General features: G+C 39.1%; 1 protein-coding gene across 1 annotated transcript in view; it reads right to left on the minus strand.

The window, feature by feature from the left end:
• The window catches only part of ARL4A (ADP ribosylation factor like GTPase 4A), a 54342-nt gene that overhangs the window by 35198 nt on the left and 1147 nt on the right, over positions 1 to 17997 (minus strand). The window contains exon 2 of the mRNA XM_067746265.1: positions 13149 to 13243. The gene's annotated coding sequence lies outside the window, so the exon portion shown is untranslated. The remainder of the gene's footprint in view (positions 1 to 13148; positions 13244 to 17997) is intronic.

Below are 17997 nucleotides of genomic sequence, written 5' to 3' on the forward strand. Positions count from 1 at the left end.
TAATTAGAGGATTAATTAAAAGACCTAACAGGACACCACACAGTGTTCTTTAGCATAGCACTGTTAATGTAACCAACCACACTGCTTTCAGACAAAGCAAAGGAAGTCCAACAGCACCAGTTGGACTGTCAGTTACATTTAGCTATTAGGTGTCATCCTGGGGATCTGGTTCTGTCAAGGCTGAATAGTTTACTTTCTGGGAGAAAAACCATGTGCAGAAAATTGAATGAAACTATACCCTTTTCTTTTTGGTCTCACTTAATAATTACCTTAAAAGCCAACAAGTACAAAATACATTTTAAAAACCTATAAAGCTGCATATTTTAGGATCATAGAATATTTTAACAAACTACAGGGTACCTGTAATCCTTATTGGGAAATAGAACATAATTTCCATACTTTTCATTAATTATTTTTTATTAAAAATTGGGGAATCATTATCCTGTGGCTATTTTTCCCTACAAGTTCTTCTGAGTTTGTGTTAGTTTTGGTGCTGGAATATGGAATGATTTGCTCCAATGTATCATTTATGAAGTTCCGTAAGAATATATTGTGTTTGGCAGTGACCTCTTAAGGACTATCATCATGGGAACGTAAAGAAGGGGGTTATGTGGATACTACAGCAAAAATAGGCATTATATAGATTTCCTGCTTTGAGTAACTGATGGATGACCTCTTGGGGCCTGACACATTACAGAAGGAGAGAATAAAATGTAGACTCAAATGAGCAGCTGATTCAACTACTGTTTAAAAAAATAAAAAAGAAAGATGTTGTCTCCGGTGTCCTCAATAGAAGTGCATGTAAAATAATACTTGACCTTGCAAAAATATGACCTTTTTTGAAACACTTTTATATTCAGAAGTTATAATCTCAAATAAAGATTCTTCTCATTCACACCTGGGTTGAATATTATGCACCATTAGAATGCTGTTGGCTAACCTCATTGATGACCCGTTGAGAATACTGTCATTCTAGCAACGTTCTTCCTGGCTCTTCAAATACATAAAATTCACAGATATCCCATGACTAAGCATAGAAAAACACTACTCTCAAACACCAAAGCTCAGCGATTGGTTCAAGATGGCAGAGTAGGACGTGTGCTCACTCCCTCTTGGAAGAGCACCAGAATCACAACTGAACAATCATCAACAGGAAGACGCTGGAACTCACCAAAAAGGATACCCCACATCCAAAGACAAAGGAGAAACTGCAATGAGACAGTAGGAGGGGTGCAATCTCAATAAAATGAAATCCCATAACCGTTGGGTGGGTGACTCACAAACTGGAGAACAATTATACCACAGAAGTCCAGCCACTGGAGTGAAGGTTCTGAGGCCCATGTCAGGCTTCCCAACCTGGGGATCTGGGAACAGAAGGAGGAATTCCCAGAGAATCAGACTTTGAAGGATAGAGGGATTTGATTGCAGGACTTTGACAGGTATGGGGGAAACAGAGATTCCCACTCTGGGGAAAGGAGCAGTGACCCCATAGGAGACTGAACCAGACCTACCTGCAGGTGTTGGAGGGTCTCCTGTAGAGGTGAGGGGCAGCTGTGGCTCACTGGAGGGATAAGGACACTGAGAGCAGAAGTTCTGGGAAGTACTCCTTGGTGTGAGCCCTCCTGGAGTCCACCATTAGCCCCACCAAAGGGCCTGTAAGCTCCAGTGCTGGGTAGCCTCAGGACAAACAAACAACAGGGAGGGAACTCAGCCCCACCCATCAGCAGACAAGTGGATTAAACTTTTACTGAGCTCTGGCTTTAGCAGAGCAACGCCCAGCTCTACCCACCACTAGTCCCTCCCATCAGGAAACTTGCACAAGCCTTTTAGATACCCAAATCCACCAGAGGGCAGAGAGCAGAAGCAAGAAGAACTATAATCCTGCAGCCTGTGGAACAAAAACCACATTCACAGAAAGACAGACAAAATGAAAAGGCAGAGGACTATGCACCAGATGAAGGAACAAGATAAACCCCAGAAAAACAACTAAATGAAGTGGAGATAGGCAACCTTCCAGAAAAAGAATTCAGAATAATGATAGTGAAGATGATCCAGGACCTCAGAAAAAGAATGGAGGCAGAGATCGAGAAGATGCAAGAAATGTTTAACAAGGACCTAGAAGAGTTAAAGAACAAACACCTACAAGAATTAAAGAATAAACAAACAGAGATGAAAAATACAATAACTGAAGTGACAAATACACTAGAAGGAATCAACAGCAGAATAACTGAGGCAGAAGAATGGATAAGTGACCTGGAAGACAGAATGGCGAAATTTACTGTCACAGAACAGAATAAATAAAAAAGAATGAAAAGAAATGAAGACAGCATAAGAGACCTCTGGGACAACATTAAATGAAACAACATTCAAATTATAGGGGTCCCAGAAGGAGAAGAGAGAGAGAAAGGACCCGAAAAAAGATCTGAAGAGATTATAGTCAAAAACTTCCCTAACATGGGAAAGGAAATAGCCACCCAAGTCCAGGAAGTGCAAAGAGTCCTAGGCAGGATAAACACAAGGAGAAACATGCCAAGACACATAGTAATCAAATTGACAAAACTGAAAGACAAAGCAAAATTTTTAAAAGCAACAAGGGAGAGAGCTTCAAGATGGTGTAAGAGTAAGATGCAGAGATCACCTTCCTCCCCACAGATACATCAGAAATACATCTACAGGTGGAACTGCTCCTACAGAACACCTACTGAACGCTGGCAGAAGACCTCAGACCTAACAAAATTCAAGAAACTCCCCACGTACCTGGTAGGGCAAAAGAAAAAAGAAGAAACAGAGACAAGAGAATAGGGATGAGACCTGCACCAGTGGGAGGGAGCTGTGAAGAAGGAAAGGTTTCTACACACTAGAAGCCCCTTCGTGGGCAGAGACTGCGGGTGGCGGAGCGGGGAGTTTCGGAGCCACGGAGGAGAGCGCAGCAACAGGGGTGTGGAGGGCAATGTGGAGAGATTCCCGCACAGAGGATCGGTGCCGACCAGCACTCACCAGCCCGAGAGGCTTGTCTGCTCACCCACCGGGGCGGGCGGGGGCTGGGAGCTGAGGCTCAGGCTTCAGAGGTTGGATCCCAGGGAGAGGACTGGGGTTGGCTGTGTGAACACAGCCTGAAGGGGGCTAGTGCGCCACAGGTAGCCGGGAGGGAGGCCAGGAAAAAGGTGTGGAACTGCCGAAGAGGAAAGAGACTTTTTCTTGCCTCTTTGTTTTGCAGTGTGCGGGGAGACGGGATTAAGAGCGCTGCTTAAAGGAGCTCCAGAGACTGGTGCAAGCCGCGGCTAACAGCGCAGACCCCAGAGACGGGCATGAGACGCTAAGGCTGCTGCTGTCGCCACACCTCCCCTCCCGGGAGCCTGTGCAGCCCGCCACTGCCAGGGTCCCTGGCCCCCCAGCGTAAGTGAGCCAGAGCCACCAAATCAGCTGCTCCTTTAACCCCGTCCTGTCTGAGCAAAGAAGAGACTCCCTCAGGCGACAACACGCACTGGCAGGGCCAAATCCAAAGCTGAACCCCAGGAGCTGTGCGAACAAAGAAGAGAAAGGGAACTCTCTCCCAGCAACCTCAGAAGCAGCGGATTAAATCTCCACAGTCAGTTTGATGTACCCTGCATCTGTGGAATACCTGAACAGGCAACGAATCATTCTAAATTGAGGAGGTGGACTTTGGGAGCAAAGATATATTATTTTTTCCCCTTTTTCTCTTTTTGTGAGTGTGTATGTGTGTGCTTCTGTGTGTGATTTTGTCTGTATAGCTTTGCTTTCACCATTTGTCCCAGGGGTCTGTCAGTCTGTTTTTTTGTTTCTTTTTTACTTAAAAATTTTTTTTTCTTAATAATTATTTTTTGTTTTTATTTTAATAAATTTATTTTATTTTACTCTACTTTTTCTTTTATCTTCTTTCTTCCTTCCTTTCTTTCTTTCTTCCTTTCTTCCTCCCTTCCTTCCTTTCTTTCTTTCTTATTTTTTCTCCCTTTTATTCTGAGCCATGTGGATGTAAGCCCCTTGGTGCTCCAGCCAGGCATCAGTGCTGTGCCTCTGAGGTGGGAGAGCCAACTTCAGGACACTGGTCCACAAGAGACCTCCCAGCTACACGTAATATCAAAAGGTGAAAATCTCCCAGAGATCTCCATCTCAATGCCAAGACCCAGCTTCACTCAATGACCAGCAAGCGACAGTGCTGGACACCCTATGCCAAACAATTAGCAAGACAGGTACATAGCCCCATCCATTAGCACAGAGGTTGCCTAAAAACATAAGTCCACAGACACCCCAAAACACACCACCAGGCATGGACCTGCCCACCAGAAAGACAAGATCCAGCCTCACACACCAGAACACAGGCACTAGTCCCCTCCACCAGGAAGCCTACACAACCCACTGAACCAACCTTAGCCACTGGGGACAGACACCAAAAACAACGCGAACTACGAACCTGCAGCCTGCGAAAAGCAGACCCCAAACACAGTAAGTTAAGCAAAATGAGAGGACAGAAAGACACACAGCAGATGAAGCAGCAAGGCAAAAACCCACCAGACCTAACAAATGAAGAGGAAATAGGCAGTTTACCTGAAAAAGAATTCAGAATAATGATAGTAAAGATGATCCAAAATCTTGCAAATAGAAGAGAGAAAATAAAAGAAACGTTTAACAAGGACCTAGAAGAACTAAAGAGCAAATAAACAATGATGAACAACACAATAAATGAAATTAAAAATTCTCTAGGAGGGATCAACAGCAAAATAACTGAGGCAGAAGAACAGATAAGTGACCAGGAAGATAAAATAGTGGAAATAACTACTGCAGAGCAAAATAAAGAAAAAAGAATGAAAAGAACTGAGGAAAGCCTCAGAGACCTCTGGGACAAAATTAAATGCACCAACATTCGAATGATAGGGGTTCCAGAAGAAGAAGAGAAAAAGGAAGGGACTGAGAAAATATTTGAAGAGATTATAGTTGAAAACTTCCCTAATATGAGAAAGGAAATAGTTAACCAAGTCCAGGAATCACAAGAGTCCCATAAAGAATAAATCCAAGGAGAAACAAACCATGACACAAATTAATCAAAGTATCAAAAATTAAATACAAAGAAAAAATATTAAAAGCAGCAAGGGAAAAACAACAAGTAACACACAAGCGAAAACCCATAAGGTTAACAGCTGATCTTTCAGCAGAAACTCTGCAAGCCAGAAGGGAGTGGCAGGACATATTTAAAGTGATGAGGGAGAAAAACCTACAACCAAGATTACTCTAATCAGCATTCAGATTTGAGGGAGAAATTAAAACCTTTATAGACAAGCAAAAGCTGAGAGAGTTCAGCACCATTAAACCAGCTTTACAACAAATGCTAAAGGAACTTCTCAAGGTAAGAAACAAAAAAGAAGGAAAAGACCTACAATAACAAACCCAAAACAATTAAGAAAATGGGAATAGGAACATACATACAGATAATTACCTTAAATGTAAATGGATTAAATGCTCCAACCAAAACACACAGATTGGCTGAATGGATACAAAAACAAGACCCATATATATGCTGTCTACAAAAGACCCACTTCAGACCTAGGGACACATACAGACTGAAAGTGAGGGGATGGAAAATGATATTCCATGCAAATGGAAACCAAAAGAAAGCTGGAGTAGCAATTCTCATATAAGACAAAATAGACTTTAAAATAAAGACTATTACAAGAGACAAAGAAGGACACTACATAATGATCAAGGGATCGAACCAAGAAGAAGATCTAACAATTGTAAATATTTAGGCACCCAACAGAGGAACACCTCAATACATAAGGCAAATACTAACAGTCATAAGAGGGGAAATCAGCAGTAACACAATCATAGTAGGAGACTTTAACACCCCACTTTCACCAATGGACAGATCATCCAAAATGAAAATAAATAAGGAAACACAAGCTTTAAATGATACATTAAACAAGATGGACTTAATTGATATTTATAGGATATTCCGTCCAAAAACAACAGAATACACATTCTTCTCAAGTGCTCATGGAAAATCCTCTAGGACAGATCATATCTTCGGTCACAATTCAAGCCTTGGTAAATTTCAGAAACTTGAAATCATATCAAGTATCTTTTCCAACCACAACGCTATGAGACTAGATATCAATAACAGGAAAAGATCTATAAAAAATATAAACTCATGGAGGCTAAACAATACACTACTTAATAACCAAGTGATCACTGAAGAAATTGAAGAGGATTTCAAAAAATACCTAGAAACAAACGACAATGGACACACGACGACCCAAAACCTATGGGATGCAGCAAAAGCAGTTCTAAGTGGGAAGTTTATAGCAATACAATCCTACCTGAAGAAACAGGAAACATCTCAAATAAACAACCTAAACTTGCACCTAAAGCAATTAGAGAAAGAAGAACAAAAAACTCCCAAAGTTAGCAGAAGGAAAGAAATCATAAAGATCAGATCAGAAATAAATGAAAAAGAAAAGAAGGAAACGATAGCAAAGATCAATAAAACTAAAAGCTGGTTCTTTGAGAAGATAAACAAAATTGACAAACTATTAGCCAGACTCATCAAGTAAAAAAGGAGGAAGACTCAAATCAATAGAAGTAGAAATGAAAAAGGAGAAGTAACAACTGACACTGTAGAAATACAAAGGATCATGAGAGATTACTACAAGCAACTCTATGCCAATAAAATGGACAACCTGGAAGAAATGGACAAATTATTAGAAATGTGAAACCTGCCAAGACTGAACCAGGAAGAAACAGAAAATAACTGACCAATCACAAGCACTGAAATTGAAACTGTGATTAAAAGTCTTCCAATAAACAAAAGCCCAGGACCAGATGGCTTCACAGGCGAATTCTATCAAACATTTAGAGAAGAACTAACACCTATCCTTCTCAAACTCTTCCAAAATAAAGCAGAGAGAGAAACACTCCCAAACTCATTCTATGAGGCCACCATCAGTCCGATACCAAAACCAGACAAAGATGTCATAAAGAAAGAAAACTACAGGCCAATATCACTGATGAACATAGATGCAAAAATCCTAAACAAAATACTAGCAAACAGAATCCAACAGCACATTAAAAGGATCATACACCATGATCAAGTGGGGTTTATTCCAGGAATGCAAGGATTTTTCAATATACGCAAACCAATCAATGTGATACACCATATTAACAAGTTGAAGGAGAAAAACCATATGATCATCTCAATTGATGCAGAGAAAGCTTTCGACAAAATTCAACACCGATTTATGACAAACACCCTGCTGAAAGTAGGCATAGAGGGAACTTTCCTCAGCATAATAAAGCCATATATGACAAACCCACAACCAACATCGTCCTCAATGGTGAAAAACTGAAACCATTTCAACTAAGATCAGTAACAAGAGAAGGTCTCACCACTCTCACCACTCTTATTCAACATTGTTTTGGAAAATTTAGCCACAGCAATCAGAGAAGAAAAAGAAATAAAAGGAATCCAAATCGGAAAAGAAGAAGTAAAGCTGTCACTATTTGCAGATGACATGATACTATACATAGAGAATCCTAAAGATGCTACCAGAAAACTACTAGAGCTAATCAATGAATTTGGTAAAGTAGCAGGATACAAAATTAATGCATAGAAATCTCTGGCATTCCTATACACTAATGATAAAAAATCTGAAAGTGAAATTAAGAAAACACTCCCATTTACCACTGCAACAAAAAGGATAAAATATCTAGGAATAAACCTAACTAAGGAGACAAAACACCTGCATGCTGAAAATTATAAGACATTGATGAAAGAAATTAAAGATGATACAAATAGATGGAGAGATATACCATGTTCTTGGATTGGAAGTATCAACATTGTGAAAATGACTCTACTACCCAAAGCAATCTACAGATTCAATGCAATCCCTATCAAACTACCACTGGCATTTTTTACAGAACTAGAACGAAAAATTTCACAATTTTTATGGAAACACAAAAGACCCCAAATAGCCAAAGCAATCTTGAGAACGAAAAATGGAACTGGAGAAATCTGGCTTCCTGACTTCAGACTATACAATAAAGCTACAGTTATCAAGACAGTATGGAACTGGCACAAAAACAGGAATATAGATCAATGGAACAGGATAGAAAGCCCAGAGATAAACCCATGCACATATGGTCACCTTATCTTTGATAAAGGAGGCAAGAATATACAGTGGAGAAAAGACAGCCTCTTCAATAAGTGGTGCTGGGAAAACTGGACAGCTACATGTAAAAGTATGAAATTAGAACACTCTCTAACACCAAACACAAAATAAACTCAAAATGGATTAAACACCTAAATGTAAGGCCAGACACTATGAAACTCTTAGAGGAAAATTTAGGCAGAACACTGTATAACATAAATCACAGCAAGATCCTTTTTGACCCACCTCCTAGAGAAATGGAAATAAAAACAAAAATAAAAAATGGGACCTAATGAAACTTAAAACCTTTTGCAAAGCAAAGGAAACCATAAACAAAATGAAAAGACAACCCTCAGAATGGGAGAAAATATTTGCAAGTGAAGCAACTGACAAAGGATTAATCTCCAAAATTTACAAGTAGCTCATGCAGCTCAATATCAAAAAAACAAAAAACCCAATCCAAAAATGGGCAGAAGACCTAAACAGACATTTCTCCAAAGAAGATATACAGATTGCCAACAGACACATGAAAGAATGCTCAACATCATTAATCATTAGAGAAATGCAAATCAAAACTACAATGCGATATCATCTCACACTGGTCAGAATGGCCATCATCAAAAAATCTACAAACAATAAATGCTGGAGGGGGTGTGGAGAAAAGGGAACCCTCATACACTGTTGGTAGGAATGTAAATTGATGCAGCCACTATGGAGAGCAGTATGCAGGGTCCTTAAAAAACTAAACTATGCCACTACTGGGCATATACCCTGAAAAAACCATAACTCAAAAAGATTCATGTACCACAATATTCATTGCAGCATGATTTACAATAGCCATGTCGTGGAAGCAACCTAAATGTCCATCAACGGAGGAATGGATAAAGATGTGGTACATATATACAATCGAATATTACTCAGCCATAAAAAGGAACGAAACTGGGTCATTTGTAGAGATGTGGACGGACTGAGAGACTGTCATACAGAGTGAAGTAAGTCAGAAAGAGAAAAAAATATATCATATATTAACACATATATATGGAATCTAGAAAAATGGTACAGATGAACCAGTTTGCAAGGCAGAAACAGAGACACAGATATAGAGAACAAACTTATGGACACCAAGGGGGGAAAGTGGTGGTGGTGGTGGTGGTGGGATGAATTGGGAGATTGGGATTGACATGTATACACTAATATGTATAAAATGGATAACTAATAAGAACCTGCTGTATAAAAAAATAAAATAAAATAAAATTCAACCATTACCAAAAAAATAAAAAACAAAAGCTCAAAAATTATCTTAGTAAGTTAGATGTTTAATTGTTCAAACTCTTTTGTTTTTGTTTAAATGCAAATGAAATATCATACCCATTCTCTTGTCTCCAAAGTGTCTCACAAAAGGATATGTAGTAGTGTTACTGTAATTGTGAAAACAGCAAATGTCTTATGTGAACATAGTATGGGAAATTTCTCTCTGCCTCTGTTTATAAGATGGTCAGGTTGGAACTAGAACAGCCCCTTGCAAGGAATAGGAAAGAGATGAAATGCTGACTAGATTTTCCCCCAGCTACAATTATGTTTATTTTCTATTTTAGAAATTGGAGTCTAAGCTGAAGGTGGAGTGGGTAGAAGAGAGTGGGAAAATCTACTGGCTTCCCATGTTATCAGCTTTTATCCACTATGCCAACCGACTACAATACTGGTTTCATTGTATACCTTTCTACCCAGTGTGGTAGGTGAAATAACAACCCCCCGAAGACGACCACATCCGGCCCTGAACCTGTGAATGTATCACCTTACAAGGCAAAGGGACTTTACAAATGTGATTAAATGAAGGATCTTGAGAAGGGGAGGTTATCCAGGAGTATTCAGGCAAGTCCAAGATAATTACAAGCGTCCTTATAAGGGAAGGAGGGAGGCAAGAAAGTCAGAGCTGCAGAAGGAGATGTGACTGATGGTCACATAGCAGAGGTCATATAGGGAAAGAGAGAGAGATCTTTGAAGATGCTACACTGCTAGTTTTAAAGACGGAAGAAGTAGCCACAAGCCAAGGAATGCAGGAGGGAGGCCACTGGAACCTGAGCTCCAGAACCAGAAGACAACATATTTGTGCTATTTTACACCAATAAATTTGGGATAATTTGTTACAGCAGCAATAGGAAATAAATATACTATGATTCAACAATACCAATTTTAAATATAGAGTATCAAAATTGTAGTGTTTTAAAAAAATTTTTAGTATCAACTTATACCTATATCCATATACTTTATTTTATTCTGTTTTGTTTTGTTTATTTATTTATTGCCTGCGCCGGCGTGGCTTGTGGGATCTTAGTTCCCTAACCGGGGATCGAACCCTGGCCCTCGGCAGTAAAAGCACAGAGTCCTAACCATTGGAACGCCAGGGAATTCCCTATCCATATATTTTATATTTTTTAAATAACTAGGTCTTAGGTATATGGTCTGTATGTCATGACGACAAGAATATAGCAAGTTTAGTTAATTAATTAAGAGCTCTTATTTGGTCCTTCATGTGAAACATCATGTAAAAAAAGGAAGCAGCTGTCCTACTGTATGGTGTTATCTCATTTTAGCTTGTTTCCTTAAAACTTCTCTGAAGAAACAATAGATTTCCATTTTGAAATGTAATGATTCTAGGTTAGGGATTCTCAGCCTTGGCACTATTGACATTTTGGACTAGATAGGCTTTTGTTGTGAGGGGCCCTCCTGTGCACTGTACCATGTTCAGCAGCATCCCTGGCTTCTACCCACTAGATGCCAGTAGCACTAGATGTCCCCGAGTTTTGACAACCATAAATGTCATCAGACATTGCCAAATATCCCCAGGGGTGCAAAATCGACCCTGGTTGAAAAATCACCACTTTAAGAGTGAAGTAAGGGCTTTCCTGGTGGCGCAATGGTTAAGAATACGCCTGCCAATGCAAGGGACACAGGTTCGAGCCCTGGTCCGGGAAGATCCCACATGCCTCAGAGCAACTAAGCACATATGCCACATCTACTGAGCCTGCGAGCCACAACTACTGAGCCTGTGCTCTGGAGCCCACGAGCCACAACTACTGAGCCCCTGCACCACAACTACTGAGGCCCATGTGCCTAGAGGCTGTGCTCCGCAACGAGAGGCCACTGCAATGAGAAGCCCATGCTCTGCAACAAAGAGTGGCCCCCACTCGCCACAACTGGAGAAGGACCACGCACAGCAACAAAGACCCAACGCAGCCAAAAATAAATACAAATTTAAAAATAAATATATATTAAAGGGCTTCCCTGGTGACGCAGTGGTTGAGAGTCCACCTGCTGATGCAGGGGACACGGGTTCGTGCCCCAGTCCAGGAAGATCCTACATGCTGCAGAGCGGCTAGGCCCGTGAGCCATGGCCACTGAGCCTGCGCGTCCGGAGCCTGTGCTCCGCAATGGGAGAGGCCGCAACAGTGAGAGGCCTGCATACCGCAAAAAAAAAAAAAAAAAAAAAAAAAATATATATATATATATATATATATATATATTTAAAAGAAGAGTGAAGTAAGTCAGAAAGAGAAAAATAAATATTGTATATTAACACATATATGTGGAATCTAGAAAAATGATACAGATGAACCGCTTTGCAAGGCAGAAATGGAGACACAGATGTATATATAGAACAAATGTACACCAAGGGGTAAAGGGGGAGGGTGGGATGAATTGGGAGATTGGGATTGACATATATACACTAATATGTCTAAAACAGATAACTAATGAGAATCTGCTGTATAGCACAGGGAACTCCACTTTGCTGTACAGTAGAAACTAACATAACATTGTAAAACAACTATACCCCAATTTAAAAAAAAAAGGAAAGAAAAATCATTGCTTTAGTTCATGCAAAATCTGGGGAGAAATACCCCATAAGCATCCACTAGAATATTCACAAGAATATTTGGTTATATTATTAGGAAATCATCAGAAAGAACAGGTTGTTGTTTCCTTAAAATACCTTTAGTTTGTAACTAACACCTTCAAGAAAGCATTCTCTCATGGACTCCCTTCATTTCCTTCTTGCCTCACTGGGATCTTCTCATCCTCTTTGCTGGCTCTCCCTCACCTCCCACACTTCTACATGGTGGAACATCCCAGAACTCATTTATCCTCTTAGACGTCTTCTTTATCGACACTCACACTCTAGGTCATCACATCTACTCTTAAGTCTTTAAATGTATCTACACACTGACTCATAGCAAATATATGTCCCTGGCCATGAATTCTCTATTGAACTAGAATAGCTACTCAACAACTTCGATTAACTGTCCAATAGGATAAGCATCTCAAAAATGAACATGTTCAACTCCTATTTCCCCACTCAAACCTTCTCCATCAACACTTTCCCAGCTCAGTAAATCGCAACTCCTCTGATACTTGATTTCTCTCATTTTCTCACACCCTCTATCCAATCAACTATCCTCCCATTGGCTCCATATTTAGAACATTTTGGAATCCAATCCCTCTTTGCCACCAACACCATCAGCTCTGTCCTGGATTAGAATCATCGCCTCCTGACTGGCCTCTCTTTTCAGGCTTGTCATCCTGAAGTCTGTTCTCAACTCAGCAGCCAGAGTGATCCTTTCAAAATGTCAGACAAATCATGTCATTCCAGTAAATCCCATCCAGAGGGAAAATGAAAATGTCACAAGTTCTGTATGATCTATGCTTCTACTACCTTTGTGATCTCATCTCCCACACTTCTCCATCTCTCTCCATCACTACAACCACACTGGCTTCGTCACATTTCCTTGAGCAAACCAAGCAGCTTCTTATGCCTCTACACAGAAAGGCTCTGCTGGCCTCCACCCAGAGATGTGCCCAAGGCTCTGTGTTAGTCACTAGTCACGCTTCTCCATAGAACAAAACCAAAGGGATAGCTAGACAGACAGACAGACATATAGATCTTGGTATCTATCTACACAAAATAAGATTTATTATAAGAAGTTGACTCACGTGATTATGAAGGCTGAGAAGTCCCACAATATGCCATCTGCAAGCTGGAGACCCAGGAAAGCCAGTGGTATAAATTCCAGTCTGAGTCCAAAAGCCTGAGAACAGGAGACCTAATGGTGTAAGTCAGCCCAAGGGCAGGAGAAGACTGATATCTCAGCTCAACCAGTCAGGCAGAGAGAGCCAATTCAACCTTCCCCCATCTTTTTGTTCCACTCAGGCCTGTAGCAGATTGAATGATGCCCACCCATACTGGGGAGGGCCATCTGCTTTACCCAGTCTACCAATTCAAATACTAATCTCTCCAGGAAACACCTTCACAGACACATCCAGAAGTAATATTTAACCAGATATCTGGGCATCTGTTGGTCCAGTCAAGGTGACACATACCATTAACCATCACAGACTCATTCCCTCACTTCCTTCAGGTCTCTGTCCAAATACCACCTCAGAAAGGCCTTCCCTGTTCACTCTATCTAAAATAGAATCCCTCATCTCACAACCCCTGGCCTTATTTTTCTCTTCCTGTCCTATTTTCCTTCATAACACTTATTGCTATATGGCAATATGTATTTTAGTGTTTGCATCTTCTCTTCTCCACCCACTAGGCTGTAGCTCCACTGAGGGAGGGCATCCTTAACTATCTGCTTTCTGTTGTATCGCCAGCACTAGGCTATATACCAGGATATATAGAAGGAGACAGATGGATACATATAGGTATGTATCTATCTTAGAAAGATATATACTGCATATATACATATCAGGATATACATGACAGGATAGCCTAGCAGGTAGCAAATATATTATAAAAGCAATATATGATGGCACTCTACTGAACCCCCAAATTGGAAGAGTATAAAATACTTCCACAGCCACATTTGACCTGCCTAGCACTATTCATGTCCAATCGAAAATAAAAGTAAATATGACTGTATTTTTCAGTGTCTTCAGCACCCTGTTTATTAACATGGGCAAGTAGTGCCCTCTACTGTGCTGTTTGGATGTATACATCTCTGAAGGTACATATATTTTTTAATTTCTTAATTTTTGCTTTAATCAGGCAGAACACTGTTTTAATGTACTTGAAGAGGTTTACACGTAGATCATTTTCACCCTTAATGCTACTCCTATTTTTAGAGTAAACAGAAAGTAAATCTTATGCTGCTGGGGTTTAGATTTTTCTTTAAAAGAGTATTCACTACCTCAAATTTGATTTGAGGCAAGAGTAGAACATGAACAGCGTTTTTAAGTCAAAGGGATGTTTTGCTGGTTATCAAATACTGTGAAGGATAAATAGTTACAGTTTTGGCTGTTCCTATAACTGAAAACAATCGAAGAAGTCTCCCTGAATAGTGAGGCCAGGCCTAGAGTCAGAGCGAGCTGTATTTGATTTGCAGAAGACTCTAGTAGGTATTTATCCTGGCTGCATATTATATTCACCTGGGAGCAGTTAAAGATTATTAACACCCAGGTGACTTTCACCAAGAGTACTCACATCTCCCTTTCCAATCTATGAACCTTTTAGTTTTCTCTTGCCTCATTGAAGTGGTTCTCCGTTGGGAGCAATTTTGCTTCCCTCTCCCCCCAAGGACATTTGTAATGTCTGGAGACAGTTTTGATTGGTACACTGGAAGTAGGGGTGGGAGAGATGGGGGTTACGGTTTTCTGTTAAGCAGAGGCCAGAGATGATCCTAGTCATCCTCTAATGCCCAGACAGCTCAAAGAGCAAAGAATTATCAAAATATCAGTAGTACCAAGACTGAGAAACCTTGCCTTCTGTGCCTGGCTAGGACCTCCAGTAAAACACAAAAGAGATGAAAACAAACTTCTGTATCATGTTCCAGATCTTAGTGGGAAAAATTTGGTCTTCTGCTCTTAAATATGTCAGCTGTACACTTTTTCATATATACCCGTTTTAAGATTGAGGAACTTCCATTTTATACCTCATCTGCTGAGAGTTTTCATTATCAGTGGTTGCTGAATTTTATCAAATGCTTTTCTGTACCTATTCAGACGTTCATATGTGTTTTCCCTTTTAGTCTATTAATATGGAGAATTCTTAATTTTTAAATGTTAAAATGGATTCCTGGAATAAAACCCATTGAATTTGGATTCAATTTGATAAACTTTAAAGTTTTACCTCTATGTATTGAGGAATACTGGCATAGAGTATTCCTTTCTTATAATCACTTTGTTTAGTTCGGATATCAGGGTAATACTGGCCTCATCTTCTATTATTGGGAACAGTTTGTATAGAATTGGTTGAATTGCTTTTTCAAATGTTGACAGAAGTCACCAGTGAAGCCTAATTAGGCCTAGGCTTTTCTCTGCCAGAGGGGTTTACCTATGAATTCAACTTGTTTAATGTGTGTGTATGTGTTGCTACTTAAGTTCTGTTTCTTCCTGAGTTAACTTTAGTAGTTTGTGTCTCCCAAAGAATTTGCCCATTTCATCAATGTCAGATTTATAAGCATACAATTATGTTTCTTATTTTCTCTTCAGTGTCCATAGGTTCTGTGGTGATACCCCTCTTTTATTCCTGATTTTAGTAATTTATATTTTCCCCCATTTTCTGTATTAGTCATTTTCTTCTCTCTGCTTTCTTTAGGTTTAATTTACTCTTCTTTTAGTTTCTTAAGGTGGAAGCTTACAACATTGATTTGAGGCCTTTCTATTCATCTAATGTTAGCATTTAATGCTATAAAATTTCTTTTAAGCCCTGAGTTAGCTGTATCCCACACATTTTAATAGGCTGTATTTCAATTTCATTGAAATAAAAATATTTTCTTATTTCCCTTGTGATTTTTCCACTTATCCAAATATGTACAAATTAGCAAGATATCTGCCTGTTATGAATTTCTACTTTAATTCCATTGTAGTTAGAGAACATAGTTTGTATGATTTCAATACTTCACGTTTGTTGAAATTTGTTTTATGGCCCAGAATATTTTCTCTCTTGGCAAATAATTTAAGTGCCCTTAAAAAACCACTATGCTAAAAAAAAAAAAAAAAAAACAGCTATGCTGCCATTATTGGTGGAGTGTTCAGTACACATCGATTGGGTTAAACTGGCTGAGAATGCTGTTCGAGACCTCTGGGTCCTTACTGATTTTCTTCTTCTGTCAGTTCTTGAGAGATGATTTCCCCACTACAGTGGAATTCCATGTTTTCATCTATTATTTTCACATTCAAATTTTTGAACCACATGGAATTTATCCAGGCATATACAATAAAATGTAGATCCAATCTTTAAAATATTTCATCATTAATATTTTAGGTAGCACAATAAGGATGGTTTTAAGAGACAGAACTATTTTAGAGAATATATAAAATACGTAACATACTTTTAAAATACCTAACATAGCTCTTTAAAACTAAAAGGGGAGAAATCATAATGGAGAAAAAAATCTGAAGGTACAGCAAGAAAAAACGTTTTGAAAATACATTTTTTTGAACAACAACATACCCATCCTGTATATATAATGAATACTAATATTCTTTTATTTTGACTAAAATTTAATCTCTGTGAGAAATCTGTCCAATATAAGTTATTTTGAAGTCAATTCTCCGATGGTCTCGCAAAACAAACAAACAATGCTAAGACGACAAAACAATAGTTCACTTTACCCAGGTTCCTTGTTTCCTGTTCTTTTGCTCAAAGTTAATGCCATAATCTAACCTTATTTGAAATTCCTGAAATATGCTACTTCTGACTAGAATACTGATTTCTGATTAGCACTTGGTCTTCCTAGATTCACTAATTTTTTTTCCTGTCACAAATTTCACAGAAAAACCAGTGTGCTATATTATTTGAAGCAAAGAAAGGTCTGTAAAGCACTAGTAGCTGAGGGCTAAATTTGTTATGGTTTTTCATCCCAAAAATCTTTCAGGAAAATCAGAAGCAAGAAAGCTATCTAATGTTTCATGTTAAAAATTAGCAAGCAATAGTTCTATTCAAGAAAAATAGAAAATAAATTATGAAACTTTTATACTTATTGATTAGGCTATATAAAATTGCTTTTCAAATCCAAGAGACTGACTTCTATGTGGGTTTACATATAACTGGAGGTTTTCTTTGGTTTGTTTTTTTGTTTTTTAACATCTTTATTGGAGTATAATCGCTTTACAATCGTGTGTTAGTTTCTGCTTTATAACAAAGTGAATCAGCTATACATATACATATACCCCCATATCCCCTCCCTCTTGTGTCTCCCTCCCACCCTCTCTATCCCACCCCTCTAGGTGGTCTCCCTGTGCTATGCAGCTGCTTCCCACTAGCTATCTATTTTACATTTGGTAGTAAATATATGTCAATGCCACTCTCTCACTTTGTCCCAGCTTACCCTTCCCCATCCCTGTGTCCTCAAGTCCATTCTCTGCATCTGTGTCTTTATTCCTCTCCTGCCCCTAGGTTCATCAGAACCATTTTTTTTTTTTTAGATTCCATATGTATGTGTTAGCATATGGTATTTGTTTACCTCTTTCTGACTTACTTCACTCTGTATGACAGACTCTAGTTCCATCCACCTCACTACAAATAACTCAATTTCATTTCTTTTTATGGCTGAGTAATACTCCATTGTATATATGTGCCACATCCTCTTTATCCACTCATCTGTCAATGGACACGTAGGCAGCTTCCATATCCTAGCTATTGTAAATAGAGCTGCAATGAACATTGTGGTACATGACTCTTTTTGAATTATGGTTTTCTCAGGGTATATGCCCTGCAGTGGGATTGCTGGGTCATATGGCAGTTCTATTTTTATAACTGGAGTTTTAAGACTACATAATACCATAGAACAACGGCCCTTCTATAATCCACCAAATTTGCCCTTTTAGAAGAGATTGG

The sequence above is a fragment of the Pseudorca crassidens genome, chromosome 8, assembly GCF_039906515.1.
Source record: "Pseudorca crassidens isolate mPseCra1 chromosome 8, mPseCra1.hap1, whole genome shotgun sequence".
Taxonomy (NCBI): domain Eukaryota; kingdom Metazoa; phylum Chordata; class Mammalia; order Artiodactyla; family Delphinidae; genus Pseudorca; species Pseudorca crassidens.